The sequence below is a fragment of the Capsicum annuum genome, chromosome 6 (genome assembly GCF_002878395.1).
Source record: "Capsicum annuum cultivar UCD-10X-F1 chromosome 6, UCD10Xv1.1, whole genome shotgun sequence".
NCBI lineage: Eukaryota > Viridiplantae > Streptophyta > Magnoliopsida > Solanales > Solanaceae > Capsicum > Capsicum annuum.
Genome location: NC_061116.1, coordinates 116,454,676 through 116,475,715, shown reverse-complemented (window position 1 = coordinate 116,475,715; position 21,040 = coordinate 116,454,676). Strand labels below are relative to the sequence as shown.

Below are 21,040 nucleotides of genomic sequence, written 5' to 3'. Positions count from 1 at the left end.
ACTTTTACTGGGTCGAAAGTTAAGGAAGTCCTTAAAACTTTATTGATGAGATGGAAAAGATCTTTCATATAATGAATGCTACTGACATGGAGGGTGTAAAGTTTTCCTCCTATCAGTTGAAGGATGTGTCATATCAATGGTATGAAGAGTGGGAGAAGCTTAGGGGTAATGATGCTGAGTCAGATTTATGGGATGACTTCTCTACTGCTATCTTGATTGCTTATTTCCTAAGGAGTTAAGGAAGGCAATGGCTAAGGAGTTTGTAAATTTAAAGCAAGGCGGGATATTAGTAAAAGAGTATCCCTTGAAGATTCATCAGCTGTCATGTTATGCTCCTAAATTAGTTTCTAGTATAAGGGCTAGAATGAGAAAGTTTACCTCTAGGTTGCCTTGTAGTTCATTTTAGAGAGAAAGGTTACCTTGTTAAACAAGGATATAGATATCTCTAGACTTATGGTGTATATGCAAGAAGTGGAAAAAGAAAATAAGAGGCAATCAAAGATGAGTGAAATATAGAATAAGAAGTTTCACTACTCGAATTAGGGTGGATGTCAGCAGCAAAGTGCTAGAGATAGTGAAAAATGGTCTAAGAAGAAGTGGGTTAGTTCTAGTTCCTATTCTACGATTAGTGATCCTTATCTGAAGTCATCGATTGATCTTTATTATAGTATGATAGTGGGTTTAGAGTACCAGGAGCCCAGCCTCAGGCAAGTGAGTCTCAGTCAGCTCCATCATATCCTCTTGTAGATTTTGTGGTCAGGTGCACCATGGGGTTTGTGAATAGTGGTAAAAAAAGTGCTTTAAATATGGTCAAATTGGTCATAGGCAGAGGGATTGTCCTTCTAAGGTTGCTTCTAGGGCAAATAAGATTCTTGTTGCTACTTCATTAACTCCTACCCCAAAAGGTGCTACTTCTGCTTTTGGCTTCGGCACTGTCGGAACCGTCTATATACTCTTCCCACTTTTCAGGATTCTAAGGCATACCCCGATGTTATTACTGGTATTCTTAAAGTATTCTCTCTTGATGTATATTTTCTTCTTGATCTCGGATCTACTTTCTCTTATGTGACCCCATGTATGGCTATCCATTTTGGTTTTGATCCTGAATGTATTTCGAACCCTTTCTCTATGTACACCGCAGTGGGTGACAACTTTATAGCTTGAAGGGTTTATAGGGGTTGTGTGATTTCAATCTATGGTAAAGAAACCTTGGTAGATCTGATAGAGTTTGACATGTTAGACTTTAATGTGATTTTGGGGATGGATTGGTTGTATTTATGCTATGCATCTCTTGATTATCCAACCTGAAGGGTCAGTTTCTATTTCCCTAATGAGCTAGTGATCGAGAGGGAAAGTAGTTCCCTAGTTCCTAAGGGAAGGTCAATCTCGTATTTTAGATCATGAAAGTTGGTTTTTAAAGGGTTCCTTTTTCACTTAGTACATGTTAAGGATTTTAGATACGAAGTCTGTTCCTATGGTTCGTGAATTTCTTGAGGTGTTTCCTAATGATCTTCCTGGTATTTCTCTAGATAGGGAAATTGATTTTGGGATTGATCTTCTTCTGGATACTCATCCCATTTCTATCCTTTCTTGCAGAATGGCTCTGGGCGAGTTGAAAGAACTCAAAAAGCAGTTGAAAGATCTTATTGATAAGGGTTTTATCCACCTTAGTATGTCTCTATAGGGTTTTTTGCTCTTTCATGCGTAAGAAGGATGGTTCCCATTGGATATGTATTGATTACCAATAATTGAATAAGGTAATCATATAAGTACCCGCTTTTGAGGATTGATGATCTGTTCGATCAGCTTCAGGGTGCTAAGTTCATATCCAAGATTGATCTTCGATCGGGTTGCCATAAGATTAGCTAGGCGGATATCCCTAAGTCTGCCTTTAAAACCCATATGGTCATTTTGAGTTTTTGGTGATGTCCTTTGGTTTGACCAATGCCCCATCAACATTCATGGATCTTATGAATTGGGTTTTTTTTAGTTCTTGGATTTTTTTATGATTGTCTTAATCAATGATATTTTGGTGTATCCTAATAGCAAGGTGGATCATGCCAATCACCTCCACCTTGTATTACAGATGCTACGAGATCAATGTTTGTATGCAAAATTTTCTAAGTGTAAGTTTTGGCTTAGTATTGTGACTTATCTAGGACATGTTATTTCTAGTGAAGGAATCATGGTGGATCCACGGAAGGTTGCGGTAGCAATAGGTGGCCTAGACCCGTGACTCCAACCGACATTCAGAGCTTCATGGGTTTAGACAATTATTATTGGATGTTTGTGGAGATTTTATCTTATATTACTTCCCTCTTTACTAAGTTGACTTAGAAGAAGGTGAAATTCTTGGGGTCTGATGCTTGTGAGGGTAGTTTCGAGAAGCTAAAGGTTAAGTTGACTACGATTCTAGTCTTGACTCTGTCTAAGAGCAATGATAGTTTTTTTGTCTATTGTGATGCATCTAGTATAAGGTTAGGTTGTGTATTAATGCAACATGGCAAGGTGGTTGCTTATTCTTCTAAATAGTTAAAAGTTTAAGAGAAAAATTACCCAACTTATGATTTGGAATTGTTAGTTGTGGTGTTTCCATTAAAGATCTTGCAGCATTATTTGTATGAGGTCTATTTTGATATTTATTCTGATCATAAGAGCTTGCAATAAGTGTTCACTCAAAAAGAATTCAATCTCTGGCAAAGGAGATCGCTTGAGTAGCAAAATGACTATGACATGAGTCTTCACTATCATTCAAGTAAAGCTAACGTGGTTGTTAATTCTCTTTGAAGGTTTTCCATGGGAAGCTTGTCTTATGTGGATGAGGAGAAGCGGGATTTGGTGAAGGATATTCACCGTTTGGCTAACCCAGGAGACTGTCTCTTAGATTCCCGGAATGGTGGTGTGATTGTTCAAGAGGTGGCAAGGTCATCTCTTGGTGCTGAAGTGAAGGAGAAACAAATGTTGGATCCTATTTTGATTCAAATTAAGAAGGATGCACGTGAGCAGAAGGTGATGATTTTCAAGATTGGTGGTGATGGCATCTTGAGATACTAAGGCACAATATGTGTTCCTTATGTTGATGGGTTGCGAAGAAGAATTTTGGCCGAAGCTCATGAGTTATATTATACTATTTATCCTGGTTTGATGAAAAATGTATCATGATCTTAAGGAGATTTATTGGTTGAATAACATGAAGCGGATGTGGACAATTTTGTGGCTAAGTGCATGGTGTGTCAGCAAGTGAAGATAGAGCACTTGAGGCCTGGTGGGTTGACTTAGGAGATAGAGTTACCAGTATGGAAATGGGTGACAATTAATATGGGTTTTGTTATGGTTTCTTTCACAGTCTAGCCAATAGTTTGATTTGATTTGGGTCATCATGTATTGAATGACTAAGTCTTCTCATTTCTTGCCTGTGAGGACTAATTACTCTTATAAGTATTATCCCAAGTTGTTCATTGAGGTGATCGTGAAGTTGCATGGTACTCCAGTCTCCATCATATCTGATTGGGGTACCCAGTTCTTATCTCACTTTTAGAGATCATTTCAGCGAGGTTTTCGAACTTAGGTAGCCCTTAGTACTACTTTCCACTCGCAGACAAATGTGCAAGAGGTAAGGAAAATTTTGGTCTTGAAAGATAAGCTTTGGGCTTGTGTGTTTGATTATAGTGGTGGTTGGGTTGACAACTTGCCTCCCATAGAATTTTCTTACAACAACAGTTATCACTCTAGCATTGGTATAGCTCCATTTGAGGCCTTATATGGTAGGAGGTGTAGATCTCCTATTGGGTGGTTTGAAGTTGGTAAAAGTAAGTTATTTGGCCTTGATTTGGTTCACCAAGCCATTGAAAAGGTGAAGGTAATTCGGGATAGACTTAAGGCCGCCCAAAGTCACCAAAAGGCCTACGCAGATGTGAGGTGAAGGAAGTTGGAGATCAGTGTTGGTGATTAGGTGTTCTTGAAGGTGTCCCCATGAAGGGAATGATGCAGTTTGGAAAAAAAGGGAAGCTCAGTCTCCGTTATGTGGGTCTGTACATAGTTTTGAAGAGGGTTGATAATGTTGCATATGTCGTGCCCCATTTTTCTCGCAAAAAGCGAGATTCGACGTGACTACTCTTTTTGGGATTGTTTTAAAGAGTCAGAAGAGTCACCACCTAACGTGTTACGGTGCATTAGGGCACCAGTCTAGGATAACTACGAACCTATTTTGGTATTTAGTCTTACTTCACCAGAAATTTGGGTAAGGGTTCAAATTACCTCGAAAGGAAGGTGTTAGGCACCTTTCGAGGTCCACAAAGCTGGTTCCCGGATGAATTTGTATTTTACGTAGGGATTCTATGTGATCAAATAAAGGTCGCTTATTATTAACTTAATGTTAACTAAATGATAAAGCAAGAGACAAACATGTAATTTAATTATTTCTATTTATTAACTAGGTGGAGATAATAAAACAAGACAACAAAAATGTAAAGTAGATAAGTGAGGAGAGAGAAAGAAAATAATTTATAACAAAAATATTTATTAATTTAAAAACCTAAACTACCCCAAGAAAATAAGCATGTAAAGTAAATGTAAGAAAAGAACAAATCCAAAAAAATCAAACAAAGGAATATTATGGTTTCATTCGGATCAGAACCCCAACTTGTTAAACATTATCTGACCCACTAGCCGAATTCTTAAACAAGTAACAATGTCAAATGTCGTGTAATGTCTCTGGGTATCATCACTTCTGAATGACTACCCTCCCCACCCAATCTAGGCTGGTTATTGACTTAAAGGCGTTCTAAAATAAAGGCATTAGACTTTGCTATTTTGGATTTGTGGGCTAAACAAATAAAGATAGGTTTCCTAAGACTCAAAGCGCGTAAAACACAAAGGACGTCATGTAGCACATAATGGTCTCAAGTTGGCCTCCGTGTTAATTAAAGTGATTAATGTGATTGACATGCAAACAATTATTTATTTATTGTTAATTAAATCTATAGACATGATATCTAAGCATCACATAATTGTCATCGACGAAGGATAATTGTAAATCAATTTAAAATAATGTTGTAAAATTCCCAAAAGAGGATTGTCAAAGTTAAACAAACGTGAGAGAATAAAAATGTTAATTTATTATGTAAAAGATAGTTAATCATGATGTCTAAGTGGAAAGTAATTGTTTATTGATGGAAAGTAATTGTCAAATCGTTAAAAAAATAATGTTGTAAAGTTGTTAAAACAAAGTATGTCAAAATAAAGTAAATATGTTGAAGCGTGATGCTTGTTAATTTTGTTACATGAAGCACAGTGTAATAAATGTTGGAAATTAGTTTTAGGACACTAGCAAAACATGTTCACTTGCTAAAATAATTAACATGTTAAAAACTACTTTTGAAAATTTATAAAAACTACTGCTGAAAGTTCATTTAATTCAATATGCTGAAAAGTCATTTTTATTCCTTAATATGCTGAAAATCAAATTTATATACTGAAAAATAATTTTGGATGCTGAAAATTATTTTTTAGGTGTTAAGAAGATGAATTAATGTGTTGAAAAAGGATATAACAATGCAGAAAACTATTAATGTTGTTTTTAATGCTGAAAAGTGATTTCTTGTGCTACTAAAAAATAATAAACTGCTGGAACTTTATTATTAAAATTGCCGAACTACCAAAATTGATAAAATGATGTGAAATTGACTTCAAACCACGAGTTACTTAACCGTTCCTAAAACATACTTTCTAGGTGGCCACATAAATTCATTGTTCATCCTATATTATAGTTCGCCCAAGTGGTTTATGTAGCATATAAACATATAAAGCACATAAATCCCCACCCCCCAAGCAGCCCCCATTTTATTACTATATCAATAGGGTTTATACATTATTACATACCAATAAAAAAGAAAGAATCAACTAAACTAAAAGGGAATAACATGATCCCTCTTAAACCCCTGGGTGACTCTCCCAAGCCTGTTAAATAAAGTGGCATAGCATGGAAAGCACAAAGAGACTAACCAAAATACCATGACATGATTGTGAACATAATATGACACAACAATAATCAAACAAAATACCAAATAATTCCTGTAGGCATACTTTCTAGATATTGAATTATGTTGATAGAAAACTTACTGATGAGTCGCAAGTAAAATAACAAAGAAAACCTTACATAAAGCAATTGAAGTAGTGACGCCTTCTTTAAAACTTGTAATGCAAAAGAACTTGAAAGGAGATTGTTAATGTTTTTGTGTAGAGAGAAATATATTTAGTAGTCAGTAGTAGTCATGAAAGTGTAAATATCAATAAGAATATGAGGATTTTATATAGCAAAGAGGTTCAGAAAATAAAAGGAAGAAAATATTTTTGACTTGTAAATTAGGGAGATTTGTTTCTTAAATAAATAATACCATCAATCATGTAAAATCAGCTAAAGAATAACGGGAAAAGCCAATATTTGGAAGAATCAATCAAAATATAAAAAGGAATTATATTTACCATAGACAGACATATGAAATATGTCAGGTACTATGAAAAAGGACTGTCAATTACCATACAAAAGAAAAAATAATAAAAAGGCAGTTCATAACATAGGAATATTCCTTAATCACAACATTAATTATGCATCAAAGCCAACACAAATTGTCAAGATTACACACGAAATCATGTGCCATAATATTCAGTCAAAAGTGAAAAAAAGCAATATCATAAACCCCCAATGTCAATGTCACAGCTAAAAAAGAGTGGAAATATAAATTTGTTAATCAAATTTTGTCAATGTTAAAGAAAATGTCACCTTCAAAAAAGAACAATGATTCCACAAGCTGAATATGAATACCAATCAACCAATAATTCAAAAAATTAAGGACATAATTAAACATCACTAAGCTTTGTATGACGATCTAAGCATGTTAACAGACCCACATTATAAGAAATTAGATCAAAACTCTCAAACCAGTTTTGTCAATTCCAGATCGCAATTATATCTTAAGAAAAGAAAAGAAAGATGATAATATTGGATATAAAATTAAAATAATAAATCAAACCTTTGAATCTGTCATGAAAATTTTGTGGATTTGACCGGAGCAGTGGCAGCCAGGTATTATTATTTTTGTGGTGGCGGCGTTGGCTGTATGACCGTAAAACTGTGGGATCTGACGGAGAGAGCAATGGAGGCGATGTCGATTGGAGGCATTTCGCCAGCCAGTGGTGGCTGGCCGCAGAAAAAGGGATGATGGAGAGATGGTGGAGAGGCAAGAATTCAGTAGGTTGGCTAGATTCGCCAGCGGTGGGAGATGGTGGAGATGATGAGGCGGCAATGACTAAATGGTTTTAGAGAGAAGGAAGAGAAGAGAGAGAAAGAGGAAAGGGTTGCAGCTGTTTTGGGGAAATAAAAGATTAGGGTTTGAGGGTGGTTTAAAAAGGCAAGAGTTTGAAGAATTAATCTCAGCCCTTAGATCAATTTGATCCATGACTGAGATTTAAAGTAATAAGATATTTAAAATTAGACCACAATTGAATTAAAGAATTAAAATTAAATTCATGTGGGCAAAATTAAGGATAAAATTGTCATAGATTGTGTTCAAAGAATGGCTAGAATTTAAATAAAATTGAGAAGATAATTGAATTGACTTAGGACTGCTATTTTAATAATTGTAATAATGAAAATAATAAGATGTCACTATTAAAGTAGTTATGCATGTAAAATTTATGTCATTATATACAATTATTGATAATAATAAAAGATAATGCATTTGTAAATTGTGAGTGTGCATATTTACGAAAAAATAATAATTTATTGAAATTATGTAAAACATCTAATTTCAATTAATAAATGGTAAAAGTTATATTAAAAAGTAATAAAATAATTTGTAAATTTTTTAATTCATGAATGTACTTGTCAAAAAATATTTAAAGCAAAAATAATGTGTAAAAAATATTAATATTAAAAATTAAAAATTTTAATAAAATTACAACCTAAGAGGGGTATTGGGTGATCAAAATGGGATGTCAACAGTTGCCCCTTCATTGCTTGGAAAGGATAAAAGAATGTCAAGCAACGAAAGATGACGTAGTAACCAATTTTGTTCAACCGAGAGGTTTTGCTAGAATGAAAGCCACCGAGAGTTGATTTTAAAAATAGTGTGGCCGAGACTTTGGTTTTAAGTCGCCTACATATCTCTGGTTTTAAGAGAATCGGGCCTTGTGTAGTTATAGATATAGGAACGAACAATATTCCTAGAGAATGTCAATGATAAAGGATAGGAGCATCAACAATGGTATCATGGGTCGATGAGACAGGAATGTGTATAATTTGGGAATAATGATATGAGGAGAGGTGTAACAATGAAAGGTAGGTGAGTTTTGGGTGGAATTTACGAAATGGGTAAATAAATGGGTAATATCTCAAAATAGGAGAAAAAATTGTTCCTATTTGTTAATCTTTCTCTATTAACTGCGTACTTTATAGTATACTAGATAACAAGGTTAGAGTATGTAAATGATAAGCAATTGATAAACATAAAGTAAATATGTGAGTAAACAAAGTGTATCTGTTGTATTATTGGATTAGCCATTAGGTTTCTCGATATGATGTTAGATCAGTTGTTTGGCTTCTCTATGCAAGGTTGGATTGGTTGTTGGGTCTCTCGTGATGGAATAATTCCTATCATCTGTACCTGTGAGTCCTGCCACTTTTATCCTAACTAGATAAGAATGGTTGGCACATATATTAATGTATATATAGAAGATTAAACAATGTAGTGAGAAAAACATAACAATAATGATAAGAGGAAATAAGGAAGTGTATTTGTCATGAGAGAGCAATGCCTTGTTCATATAAATTTAAAGATGTCGTGTTTAATCCAACCCATATCAAGTAAAGCAATTGCATTGAATAACACCGAGGCAGTTGTGCTTAGCATGTTCAGTATTATAAAACAATAGTAGTCTTTAAGTAACCCAATTGATTTCCAGAGGACAATCCTTAGCCTCAGGCAGTTTCTTGATAGAGTCGTGCTTAAATCCATTGAATTACCAAAATAATGCTTAACTTTGGATAATTTATCGAGAGAGGGTAGTGCTTAACCCAACTAACTTTCAAGAACAATGCTTAGCCTTAGTCAGCTTCTCGAAAGAGGGTGATGCTTAACCTACTAACTTTTCAAGGACAATGCTTAGCCTCAGAGAGCTCATTATAGTGTCGTACTTAACTCTATCAAATTTCCAAAACAATGCTTGGCTTTGGATGATTTCTCGAGAGAGGGTAGTGCTTAACCCAACTAACGTTCAAAGACAATGCTTAGCGTTAGTCAGTTTTTCGAGGATGCATAACCCAATTAACTTTTTGAGGACTATGCTTATCCTTAACAAGTTCTTGATAGAGTCGTGTTTAACTCTATCGACTTTCAAAACCATGCTTATCTTTCGATAATTTCTCGATAGAGGGTAGTTCTTAACCCAACTAACTTTCAAGGATAATGATTAGCCTTAGTCAGTTTTTCGAGGGAGGGTAGTTCTTAAGACAATTAACTTTTTGAGAAAAATGCTTAGCCTCAAAGAGTTCTTGATAGAGTCCTTCTTATCTCCATCGAATTTTCAAAAAAATGCTTAACTTCAGATGATTTCTCAAGAGAGGGTAGTGCTTAACATAACTAACTTTCATGGACAATGCTTAGCCTTAGTTTCTCAAGATAGGGAAGTGCTTAACCGAATCAACTTTTTAGGACAATTCTTAGCCTCAAAGAGTTCTTGATTAAGTCGTGCTTAACTCTATCAAACTTCTAAAACAATGCTTAGTTCGAACGATTTCCCGAGAGAGGGTTGTTCTTAACCCATCTAACTTTCAAGGACAATGTTTAGCCTTAGTCAGTTTCTCGAGCGGGGATAGTTTGAGATGGTGGTGCTTAACCCAATTAACTTTCCAAGGACAATGCTTAGCCTTAGTCAGTTTCTCAGGAGGGGGTGATGCTTAACCCACTCAAAATATAGAGCGACAATACTTAACCTTATATATCCTTTGATATTGTATAGGATACTCAAGATTATACTCATCACTCTATTCCTAAACTAAGAAAAATTATCAGTTTTAAAAAAAGAGAAGATTGATTCGTGCCTCTTCCAAATTTTTTGCTTCAAGTTTTGAATCCATTTTCATTATATTGCTTTCTTAAGATGCGGTCTTTGATGAATTTCTTGAGGATTCCTCAAAAATTTTTGCCCCAAATTCATGGTCTTAATCTTGCTAGACTTGAACTTGTAAAAATGGTTCTCGATAGAATTTTTTAGAGGATTAAAAAAATTTCCCCAGTTACATATCTTGTCAGTTTTAAAACTTGTAGAAATGCTTCTCCATAGAATTTTTTAGATCCCTTCAAAAATTCTTCCCCAGTTATATGCTCCGAGAAAAATACAAAAATTTTATTATGATAAAACCGAATTCTATAGGAGCACCTACGTATCCCTCTTAAACGGGAATCAGGTCAGACGTAGTTCAAATTACATAGAAGAAATTCATATTATTCTAAGCGTATGTAAAAATTATAGTAACCCAAGTGCTTGAGAGCCTAAAATGAGGAAACAATGTGATATTCCTTCATTAATGTCAGATAGATGCCAATGCTTAATCAACATCAAGATATGGACCATCACGTTTATCTCCTTGGTATTAATTAGTGCTTAAATTTTGTCTATTAAAGAACAACATTCTTCTGTGGTGTGGCCTGTCATTCCTGAATGATAAGCACAAACTTTGAAATGATAAATCCATTTTGCAAATGTATTCATTACAATTGCAGGAATCAGAGTAATGTATCCATCAACCCTTAATCTCTCATAAAGTTGGTCTATAGGCTCAACCAAAGGAGTGTACTATCTTGATGGATTTTTTTGAAACTTAACTCGAGGTCTGACAAATTGATTGGATCATTTATGTGTTAGTGGATTTTGATAAGCTAATGTTGCTGAAACGTAGTTGTAGAAATTTGAAAGTACGCAAGTTGTGCAAGATAGTTGATAGGATAATATGATAACATGGGGTAATTGTATTGATATGAAGGTGCATGATGTATGAGTGTTTGGTATTGAGGCAAAGGAAGTGGTGTTTGGTAAATCGGAGGTGTTTTAGGATCTAGCATACTCAAGACAACATTTACTTTCTTCATTTCATTAGTATCACTAATCTCACCGGCCCGTGAAGTCCAACTAATTGCTTGCAGCTTCTCTAAGTTTATTATCATGCCATTTTTAATGCCTTCTTTAATTCTCTCAACCAATTTGATGATGTCAATAACCTTTCGATCATCTATAAGCATCATCTTTCCATAATACTGTGGCTCTTGGGCATGCATGAAAAAATTGTTCATTTGACTTTCCTCTAAAGGAGGGCGTACTATAAAAGCTTCACGTATCCATCTCATTCCATATTCTCAAAATGTTTCTGTTGGTTTCTTCTTTAACTTTTTAATGAAAACCAATCAAGCGAATTCTCAATATTAAACCCAAACCTTTCTATAAAAGTAGATGCCATGTCGGTCCATTTTGATCATTTTGTTGCATCTTGTGTGACATGCCATGACAAATCATCTCCAGTGAGACTCCTCATGAATAGCTTCATAAGATCTTCTTGTTTTTACCAACTCCTACCAACTTGTCACAGTATAATTTCAAATAGACTTTTAGATCTCCAGTCCTATTATACAATTCAAGTCTAGGAGTTCAACATCAGGGTATATACACAGTCCTCATAACTTAGTCTGTTCAATCCCTTACTACATTCAAGTTGTTCTAACCTCTCAACCAAGGATTGCATAAAGGCATATTTTCTGGAGGTTTGGATTTATATTGTGGTGGGTGAATGGAGTTGTTTTGACATAACTCCAATCTAAAGTATGGCTTCTTGGATCATGAAAATGGGGCATATTTGTGGTAAACATTGGCAACATATTGAGGACATATGATGTTGTTTGCGAATTTAGTGGAGCTAGACATGTGTGGTATTGTGGCAGATAAGAATGTGGATATAAGTTATTTTTAGGAAGCGTGAATATGTGACTTGGATTATTTTGAGGTAGTGAAATAAGAAGTAGCGACCCCTTCTTTAAAACTCACAATGCAAAAGAACTTGAAAGAAAATTGTTAATCTTTTTGTATAGAGGAAATATATTTAGTGGTCAGTAGTAGTCATAAAAGTGTGAATGCCAATAAAAATATGAGGAGTTTATATAGCAAAGAGGTTTAGAAAATAAAAGGATGAAAATATTTTTGACTAGTCAATTAGGGAGATTATTTCCTTAAATAAACAATTCTATCAATCATGTAAAATCAGCCAAAGAATAATGGGAAAAACCAATATTTGGAAGAATCAATAAAAATATAAAAACGAATTATATTTACCATATACAGGCATATGGAATATGTTAGGTATTACGAAAATGGACTACCGATTACCATACAAAAGAAAAAAGAATAAAAAATACAGTTAATCACATAGGAATATTCCTTAATTATAATGTTAATTATGCATCAAATCCAATTCAAATTATCAAGATTATACCCGAAATCATGTACCATAATTTTCAGTCAAAAGTAAAAAAAAGGAAAATAAAATTTTTTTATCATAAACACCCGATGTCAATGTCACAGCTAAAATAGAGTGAAAATTTAAACTTGTTCATCAAATTTTGTCAATGTTAAGAAAATGCCACCTTCACGCAAGAATAATGATTCCACAAGCTGAATATGAATATCAAATAACCAATAATTTGAAAAATTAAGGACGTAATTAAACACCACTAAAATTGAGGCTTTATATGATGATCTAAGCATGTTAACAAGACCATATTATAAGAAATTAGATCAAAACTCTCAAACCAGTTTCGTCAATTCCAGATTGCAGTTTATATCTTAACGAAAGAAAAGAAGAATGACAATATTGGACTTGAAATTAAAACAATAAATCAAACCTTTGATGGATTCTTAAGAATATGTCATGAAATTTTTGTGGATTTGACCAGAGCAGCAACGACGAGGTATAATTGTTGTTGTGGTGGCTGTGCTGGCTGCATGGCGAAAAAAATATGGTGGCTGACGGAGGAAGCAGTGGAGGCGACACTGTTTGGAGGCATTTTATGGGCCAGTGGTGGTTGGCCATGGTTGGAGGGATAGTAGAGGGATGGTGGAGAGGAGAGAGACCAGCAATATGGCTTGTGGTAGTTGAGCAATTGTGGGAGATGATGGAGATTATGAGGTGGCAGAGGCTGAATAGTTTTAAAGAGAAGGGAGAGAAGAGAGATAAAGAGGGAGAGGTTACGACTGTTTTAGGGAGCATAAAAATTAGGGTTAGTTGGTGGTTTTAAAAGGCAAGAGTTTGAAGAATTAATCGCAGCCCTTGGATTAATTTTATCCATGATTGAGATTTAAAGTAATAAGATATTTGAAATTAGGCCACAATTGAATTAAAGAATTGAAATTAAATTCAAGTGGGAAAATTTAGGCTAAAATTGTGATAGATCAAGTTCAAACAATGGTTAAAATTTAAATAAAATTGAGAAAATAATTGAATTGACTTAGGACTACTATTTTAATAACTGTAATAACTAAAATAATAAGATGTCGCTATTAAAATAACTATGCATGTAAAATTTATGTCATTATATAGAATTATCAATAATAATAAAAGACTATACATTTGTAAATTGTGAGTGTGCATATTTATGGAAAAAAACAATTTAATGAAATTATGTAAAATGTCTTATTTCAATTAGTAAATGGTAAAAAGAAAAATAAAAAGTAATAAAATAATGTATATTTTTTAAAATCATGAGTGTGACTTGTCAAAAATTATTTGATACCAAAATAATACATAAAAAATATTAATATTAAAAATTAATAATATTAATAAAATAACAGCCTAAGAGGGGTATCGGGTGGTCAAAATTGGGTGTCCACAACTGCCCCTTCGTTGCTTGAAAATAATAAAACATTGTCAAGCAATGAAAGTTGATGTAGTAGCCAATTTTGTCCAACCGAGAGGTTTTATTGTAATGAAAGCCATGGGGAGGTGATTTTAAAAATAGTGAGGTCGAGACTTTGGTTTTAAGTAGCATACATATCTCTGGTTTTAAGAGAATCAGGTTGTGGTAGTTCTAGATTTAGGAACGAACAATATTCCTAAAGAATGTTAATGATAAAGGATAGGGGCATCAACAACAGTATCATGGGTTGATGAGACGGGGATGGGTATGATTTGGGAATAATGACTTGAGGAGAGGTGTAAAAACAAAAGGTAAGTGAGTTTTGAGTTGAATTTACGCAACGGATGAATAAATGGGTGATATCTTGATACAGGAGCAAAAATTGTTCCTATTTGTTATTCTTTCTCTATTAGCTGCGTACTTTACAGTTTACTAGATAACAATGTTAGAGTATGTAAATGATAAGAACTTTATAAACATAAAGTAAATATTGGAGTAAAGAAAGTGTATCTATTATATTGTTAGATTTGCCGCTGGATTTCTCGATATGATGTTGGATCTGTTGTTGGGATTCTCAATACAGAGTTGGATCAGTTGTTAGACCTCTCGTGATAGACTAATTCCTATCCCCTGTACTTGTTACTCCTGCCACTTTTAGACTGACTAGATAAGAATGGTTGGCACGTACATATATGTATATATAGAAGATTAAACAATATAGTGAAAAACCATAACAATAATGATAAGAGGAAATAAGAAAGTGTATCTGTCATGAGAGAGCAATGCCTTGTTCGTATAAATTGGAAGAGGTCATGTTTAATCCACACCATATCAATCAAAGAAATAGCCTTGAATGACATTGAGGTAGTTGTTCTTAGCATGTTTAGTATTATAAAACAATAGTAGTCTTTGAGTAACCCAATCGACTTCCAAAGGACAATCCTTAGCCTCCGGCAGTTTCTTGATAGAGTCATGCTTAACTCTATCGAATTACCAAAATAATGCTTAACTTTGGATAAATTATTGAGAGAGGATAGTGCTTTATCCAACTAACTTTCAAGGTCAATGCTTAGCCTTAGTTTCTTGAAAAAGGGTGATGCTTAACCCACTTAACTTTCCAAGGACAATGCTTAGCCTCAGAGAGTTTTTGAAAGAGTCATGCTTAACTCAATCGAATTTCTAAAATAATGCTAGGCTTTGGACGATTTCTTGAGAGAGGGTAGTGCTTAACCAAACTAACTTTCAAGGAAAATGCTTAGCCTTAGTAAGTTTCTTGAGGGAGGGTAGAGCTTAACCCAATTAACATTTAGAGGATAGTGCTTAGCCTCAAAGAGTTCTTGATAGAGTCGTGCTTAAATCTATCGACTTTTGAAACAATGCTTATCTTTGGAAAATTTCTCGATAGAGGGTATTTCTTAAACTAACTAACTTTCAAGGACAATGCTTAGCCTTAGTCAGTTTCTCGAGGGAGGGTAGTTCTTAACCTAATTAAATTTTTGAGGACAATGCTTAGCCTCAAAAGTTCTTGATAGAATCGTGTTTAACTCTATTGAATTTTTGAAACAATGCTTAACTTCAGACAATTTCTCGAGATAGGGTAGTAATTAACCCAACTAAATTTCAATGACAATGTTTAGCCTTAGTCAATTTCTCGAGACAGGGTAGTGCTTAATCGAATCAAATTTTGAGGACAATCCTTAGCCTTAAAGAGTTCTTGATAGACTCGTGCTTAACTCTATTTAACTTTTGTAACAAAGCTTAGTTCGGGCGACTTTCCAAGAGAAGGTAGTGCTTAACCCAACTAACTTTCAAGGACAATGTTTAGCCGTAGTCAGTTTCACGAGAGGGGGTAGTTTGAGAGGGTAATGCTTAACCAATTAACTTTCCAAGGGCAATTCTTAGCCTTAGTCAGTTTCTCAAGAGAGGGTAGTGCTTAACCCACTCAAAATATAGAGCGACAATACTTAACCTTATATATCCTCGGATGTTGTATAGCATACTTAAGATTGTACGCGTCACTCTATTCCTTCACTCAAAGAAAAATTGTTAGTTTTAAAAAAGGGGAAGATTGATTTGTGCCTTTGATAATTTTTTTACTTCAAGTCTTGAATCCATTTTCATTATATCTCTTTCTTAAGATGCGGTCCTTGATGAATTTTTTAAGGATTCATCAAAAATATCTTCCCCAGTTTCATTATCTTAATCTTACTATCCTTGAACTTGTAGAAATGGTTCTCGATACAATTTTTGAGAGGATTTCAAAAATTCTGCCCTAGTTACATATCTTGTTAGTCTTAAACTAATAGAAATGCTTCTCCATAGAATTTTTGAGATCCCCTAAAAAATTCTACCCCTGATATATGCTCCAAGAAAAATATGAAAATTTCATTATGATAAGATCAAAATCCATAGGAGCGCTTACGTATCCCTCTTAAACGAGAATCAGGTCAAACATAATTCAAATTACATAGAAACATTCATATTGTTCCAAGCGTATGTAAAAATTATTATAACCCAAGTTCTTGAGAGCCTGAAATGAGGCAACCAGGTGATATCCCTTCCTTAATGTCAGATAGATGCCAATGCTTAATCAACATCAATATATGACCCCATCATATTTATCACCTTGGTATCAATTAGTGCTTGAATTTTTTCCATTAAAGCACGACATTCTTCTGTGGTGTGGCCGGTCATCCTTGAATGATAAGCATAAACTTTGAAATAATCAATCTATTTTGGAGATGTATTCATTACAATTGTAGGAATTGGAGTAATTTAGCCATCAACCCTTAATCTCTCATAAAGTTGGTCTATAGGCTAAGCCAAAGGAGTGTACTATCTTGATTAATTTTTCTAAAACTTAACTCGACATCAGACAAATTGATTGGATCGTTGATATGTTGGTAAATTTTGATAAGCTAATGGTTATTGGAATGTAGTTGGAGAAATTTGAAAGTACACAGGTTGTGCAAGATAGTTGCTAGGATTATAAGATAGCATGGGGTAATTGTATGGATATGAAGGTTCTTGATGTATGGGTGTTTGGTATTAAGGCGAAGAAAGTGGTGTTTGGTAAAGCGGAGGTATTTTTCGATCTTGCTTAGACAAGACAACATTTACTTCCTTTATGTCATTAGTATCACTAATCACACCGGCCCGTGAAGCTTCTCCAAGTTTATTATCATGCCATTTTTAATGCTTTCTTCAATTTTCTCACCCAACTTGATGGTGTCAATAAGATTTCTATCGTCTATAAGCATCATCTTTTCATAATACTGTGGTTCTTGGGTACGCATGAAAAATTCCTTCATTTGACTTTCTTCTAAAGGAGGGCACACTTTAAAAGCTTCATGTATCCATCTCATTCCATATTCTCGAAATATTTTTGTAGGTTTCTTCTTTAACTTTTGAATGTAGAACCAATCAGGTGTATTCTCAACCTTAAACCAAATCTTTCTATAAAAACAGATGCCATGTCGGTCCATTTTGACCATTTTGTTGCATCTTATGTGATATGCCATGACAAAGCATCTCCATTTAGACTCCTCATGAATAGCTTTAGAAGAATCTGCTCGTTTTTACCAACTCTTACCATCTTTTCGTGGTATAATTTCAAATGGACTTTTGGATCTCCAGTGCATTATAAAATTCAAATCTAAGAGGTTTTTACCCCTCCAGTAGTTCAATATCAGGGTATATACTCAAGTCTTCATAACTTAGTCCATTCAATTCCTTACTACATTCAATTTGTTCCAACCTCTCAACCACAGATTATATAAGGGCGTCTTTTTTGTGAGGATTGGATTTATATTGGTGGTGGATGAATGGAGTCATTTTGACATAACTCGAATCTAAAGTATGGTTGCTTGGATCATGAAAATGGAGTATATTTGTGGTAAATATTGGCGGGATAATGTGGAAATATAATGTTGTTTGCGAATTTAGTGGAGCTGGATATGTGTGGTATTGTGGCAGTCAAAAATGTGGATATGAGTTATTTTTAAGAAGCATGTATAGATGACATAGATTATTTGGAGATAGTGAAATAGAAAGTAGTGATGCCTTCTTTAAAACTCACAATGCAAAGGAACTTGAAAGAAGATTGTTAGTCTTTTTATGTAGAGAGAAATGTATTTAGTTATCAATAGTAGTCATGAAAGTGTGAATGTCAATAAGAATATGAGGAGTTCATACAGGAAAGAGATTCAGAAAATAAAAGAAAGAAAATATTTTTGACTTGTCAAATAGGGAGATTATTTACTTAAATAAATAATTCCATTAATCATGTAAAATCATCCAAAGAATAATGGAGAAAGCGAATATTTAAAAGAATCAATCAAATTATAAAAAGGGATTATATTTACCATATACAGGCATATTGAATATGTCAGGTATTATGTAAAAGGACTGCCAATTACCATACAAAAGAAAAAATAATAAAAAGGCAGTTAATCACATAGGAATATTCATTAATCACAACGTTAATTATGCATCAAATCCAATTCAAATTATCAAGATTATACCCGAAATGATGTGCCATAATATTCAGTCAAAGGTAAAAAAAAAGAAAATTAAATATTTTTATCATAAACACCCAATGTCAATGTCACAGCTAAAAGAGAGTGGAAATTTAGACTTGTTAATCAAATTTTGTCAATGTTAAAGAAAATGACACCTTCAAGCAAGAACAATGATTCCACAAGATAAATATGAATATCAATCAACCAATAATTCAAAAAATTAGGGACGCAATTAAACATCACTAAAATCGGGGCTTTATATGACGATCTAAGCATGTTAACAAACCCATATTATAAGAAATTAGATCAAAACTCTCAAATCAGTTTCGTCAATTCCATATCTCAGATTATATCATAAGGAAAGAAAATAAAGATGATAATATTGGACATGAAATTAAAATAATAAATCAAACTTTTGACGGATTCTTAAGAATCAATCATGAAAATTTCATGGATTTGACAGGAGCAACGGTGACGAGGTTTTATTATTGTTGTGGTGGCGGCGTTGGATGCATGGATGAAAAACTTTGGTAGATGATGGAGGGAGCAGTGGAGGCGGCGCAAGTTGGAGGTGTTTCAATGGCTAATGGTGGCTGGCCACGGTTGGAGGGATGACAGAGGGATGGTGGAGAGGTGAGAAACCAGCGACATGGCTGATTTTATCAGTGGTAGTTGAGCAGTGGAGGGATATGGTGGAGATAATGAGGCGGTGGCGGGTTAGTGATTTTAGAGAGAAGGGAGAGAAGAGAAACAAAGAGGAAGGGTTTGCAGTTGTTTTTGGAAGAATAAGGATTAGGGTTTGAGGGTGGTTTAAAAGGCTAGAGTTTGAAGAATTAATCTCACCCCTCGGATCAATTTAATCCATGGCTAAGATTTAAAGTAATAAGATATTTAAAATTAGGGCACAATTGAATTAAAGAATTGAACTTATATTCAAGTGGGTAAAATTTAGGATAAAATTGTCCTAGATTGGGTTCAAACAATGACTAGAATGTAAATAAAATTGAGAAGTTAATTGAATTGACTTATGACTGCTATTTTAATAACTGTAATAGTGAAAATAATAAGATGTCTCTATTAAAATAACTATTCATGTAAAATTTATGTCATTATATAGAATTATCGATAATAATAAAAGACAATGCATTTGTAATTGTGAGTGTGCATATTTATGAAAAAATTACTCCCTCCGTTTAAAAAAGAATGACCTACTTTGACTTGACACAAAGTTTATGAAAATAAAGAAGACTTTTGAATCTTGTGTCCTTAAATTAAAGTTGAGTCAAATGTACCAAAATGCTCTTTAATCTTGTGGTCCTAAACATGCCATGTGGAAAGCTAAAATTAAAGTATTGCCAAAACAGAAAGGCGTCATTCTATTTTAAACGAACTAAAAAGGAAAGTAGGTCATTGTTTTTGAAACGGAGGGAGTAATAATTTAATGAAATTATGTAAAATATCTTATTTCAATTAATAAACGGTAAAAATGATACTAAAAAGTAATACAATAATTTATACATTTTTTAAATCATGAGTGTGACTTGTCAAAAATTATTTGATACCAGAATAATGCGTAAAAAATATTAATATTAAAAATTATTAATTTTAATAAATTAGCAACCTAAGAGGGGTATCGGGTAGTCAAAATTGGGTGTCAACACCATATGAATTGGAGTTGCCTTATATTTTAAGCTCCATTCATCTAGTGTTTCATGTTTTGATTTTGAGAAAGTGCGTGGGTGATCTTTCGACGATTGTTCTTTTGGAGGAGCTAGGTATTTTAGATTTCTTGTTCTATGAGGAAGTCCCTGTTGAGATTTGGATTGAAAAGTCCATTGATTACGGACTAAGGGTGTGGCTTCGGTGAAGGTTCTTTAGAGGAACCAAAAGTTTGAGGAAGCTAGATAGGAAGCCGAGAAGGACATGAAATCCAAATATCTGTTCCTGTTCCCTATTCCGGATAAGTACTTGAGGTAAATGTATTACTTATCATCTTTGTTTTATGTCTTTGTTAATGGTAAGAGTAGTAGTGTGTGGAGTCAAATCATGCTAATAAATGTCTTTTACTATCATTCAAGGATGAACGATCCTAAGGAGGAGCATATAACGCCTCGGATTTTTGGTGCTAGAAAATTTCTAAAATTTAATCATCACTGTCTTAACTACGACTCACCCTATGAGTCTAATATGTCTTGACTAGTCAGGTCTAGTCGTTAGGTGTCCAGTGAATGGTGCTTAAGTTAATGTCTTAAGTACGACTTGGGGGTACGAGTCGCAGGGAGTCATGACAGGTCTTATGGACCCAATCATAACCAAATTAGAAATTAAGTGGTTAAGTTTTCCTCTGAGTACGAGTGACTCACAATGAGCCATAAAGACCTACTATGAGTTGTTGGGTGTAATTCATAGGATGTCCATTGTTTACCCAATTGGGTTCTGTGTTGACTATGATTGGACCCTACTAATCGTAGGGTCCCATTGGAGTGATACCAGTTGGGTCATAGGGTCAACAGTATGTGGGTGTCCTATGAACTGTTTTGGCTATGACTCAGGGTGACGAGT

The 21,040-nt window shown here is 34.1% G+C and overlaps 1 long non-coding RNA gene across 1 annotated transcript in view; it reads right to left on the bottom strand.

Annotated features, from left to right (window-relative positions):
* Positions 1 to 13,382, bottom strand: part of LOC107873205 — a 47,683-nt gene extending 34,301 nt beyond the window's left edge. The window contains exon 1 of the long non-coding RNA XR_001675174.2: positions 12,948 to 13,382. This is a non-coding gene — a long non-coding RNA (uncharacterized LOC107873205). The remainder of the gene's footprint in view (positions 1 to 12,947) is intronic.
* Between the last annotated feature and the right edge of the window lie 7,658 nt (positions 13,383 to 21,040).